The sequence below is a fragment of the Asparagus officinalis genome, chromosome 4, assembly GCF_001876935.1.
Source record: "Asparagus officinalis chromosome 4, Aspof.V1, whole genome shotgun sequence".
Classification (NCBI taxonomy): Eukaryota; Viridiplantae; Streptophyta; class Magnoliopsida; order Asparagales; family Asparagaceae; genus Asparagus; species Asparagus officinalis.
Window position 1 is genome coordinate 120,308,183 of NC_033797.1, and position 2,509 is coordinate 120,310,691.

Consider the following 2,509-nt stretch of genomic DNA (forward strand, 5'->3'; position numbering starts at 1 on the left):
CCAGAATCCGGAAGGATGAAACTAAGAGTGGGATCTCCACTCCGAGAATCGTAACAATTCGGATTACCCCAACTGTCGGAAGGTTTGATTACCCGATTTGGAAGTGGACCTCTCGTTCATTGGGGGAATCAAGAGGAGATTTTGGCTTTGGCCCTAACTTTTATAGGTTTGACCCAGCAGGAGTTTGAGATGACCCTAACTCGATTTGAAAGTGGACCTCTCGTTCATTGGAGGAATCGAGAGGGGATTTTGGCTTTGGCCCTAACTTTTATAGGTTTGACCAGAGCGCAAAGAGAGTGGAACACAGGTAGCAAAGAAAGTGCCAACTCGTGTCATCACTCAAAGGGAGACTTTAATGCTAGGCGTTTAGGACCTAGCACGTTAAGTCTGAGAAATGCCAACGACGGGCGAATGGAAATGTTGGTGGATCCACTGTCATTTAATTTGATCAGCGAATGGTTTGGTGAGGAAAGATTAACCTATCAGAAGATTGGATCTCTTCTCACAAAAATAACTCATAAGAGTTAGGGAATAAGAAGGGACATTCTGACTTTTAGAGTTTGAATGTGAATTTCTTGTTCACCAATTCCACAATGATTGGGTTATCCCTAAGAATACCCATGTGGTATTCTTTCGGGAACTTCCCGATGCATTGGATTATCCACCCCCAGCTTCTCTCTTGGAACTGGGTTTGACTTGGTTGTCCGACCGGGTTATCCTTAAGAATATTAGTGTAATATCCTCCAGGAACTTCCCGTCAATGGTAGGAAATAGTTTAGACTCATATACCTATTGGAGTATCAGGGAGCAGTTTAACCTCTTATACCGGTAGGAGGAATGAGAAGCAGTTTAAACTCTTATACTTGTCGGAGTGTTGAGAAGCAGTTTATACTCATATACTCTTCGGAGTTTCATATACCTATTGGAGTGTCAGGGAGCAGTTTAACCTCTTATACCGGTCGGAGGATCAAGAGGCAGTTTATACTCTTATACTTATCGGAGTGTGAGAAGCAGTTTATACTCATATACTCTTCGGAGTGTCGCCGTTTTCAATTGGCTTACCCTAGCGTTATAACGCCGGCTTCAACCAAGGTCTGGATGCTATTCTTGAGAGCAAAGCATTCCTTGGTGGGATGGAGGATCCTCCTGTGGTACTCGCAATACGTTGGATCCGCAGAGTCGTCATCTTCCTCCTGATGCGTGATGGGCGGGAGTTTGATTTTGTTGTTTTCGAGAAGGGTCTCGAAAATAGCTGGAACGTCTTCGTCTTTGAACGAGTACTCGTTTTGGAGCTCCTCGTCTGAATTCTCCTGTTGTTCCCAGGACTGCTGTTGTGACGTTTGATCATCGTCAATAACTGCTGCAGGTACGTCCTCTTCATCATGAGGTACGAGATCCGAATCCAGAGGGTTAACCATCGGTTGGTTTCTCTCGACCTTTCGCCTTCTGATGAAGCGTTCAGCCTGTTCTCCTCGAGCCTTCAACTCTTTCCAGGTATTGAGCGGCTCTATTCCCATCACGTCCAAGATGTCAATGGACAAGTTGTTCTGACAAGTCTGCAAGAGGAATTCCTCCGTGACGGGATCCCTGCAGTTCATTGCCTGATTGCGGAAGCGTTTGATGAAGGTATCCACCGACTCTCCGCCTTTTTGTTTCTCGTCGAAGAGTGTCCTGATCGACACCTCGGTGTCATCATCGAAGAAATGGGCGAGAAACATGCCTTCCAAGTCCTCCCAGCTGTTGATGCTTCCGGGCTTGAGACGGCGGTACCAATCGAAGGCAGGCCCGCGAAGGGTGCCAACGAATGACCGAACCATCAAAGGCTCGTTGCCCGAGATTACTCCCAAGTGAGACTTGAAGTAGATCAGATGTTGAGTGGGCGAGCCCTTTCCGTTGAACGGCGTGAAGTTGATCAGGTTGAACTTCGCCGGATACGGGATCGAATCCCACTTTCTCGGGTAAGGACACGGAATGCCGGTCCTCTTCACCTCCCGAACAGACATCAGGGCTTCGATTTTTCTTTCGAGCTCCTTTATCTTTTCGGCCTCACCCATATCCTGTTTTGGATAAGTTTCGAGAGGAATCATACGGCCACCCCCAGTGTTGTCACTACTGGTGGGTCCACCCCCAGCGCTATCATCACTGGTGGGTCCACCCCCAGCGCTGTTAATTTTAGTGGGGCCACCCCCAGTATTCTTGGGTGGTGCGTTGGCCATGACGATTTCGACCACCTCCGGCTCGCTGTTGACTGTAGCGTTCTGGGTGCGACGGTCGGACTCAACTAGCTGGTTCGACAAAGCTCGGATTTGTTGGTCATGCATTTTGTCTCATCTCTTGCATAGCCATTTCCATTTCAAACTTGAAGATTTCCTTCTGTTTAGTCAGGGCCTCTTCAATGATTTTGGCTATCTGATCTGTATTGACCATAAGCACCTCTCGAGCTTGTCCTATGCTAGACGTTGTTTCGTCAGAAGCGAGAGCGGAATAGGAATCCGAGAGTTCATCATCG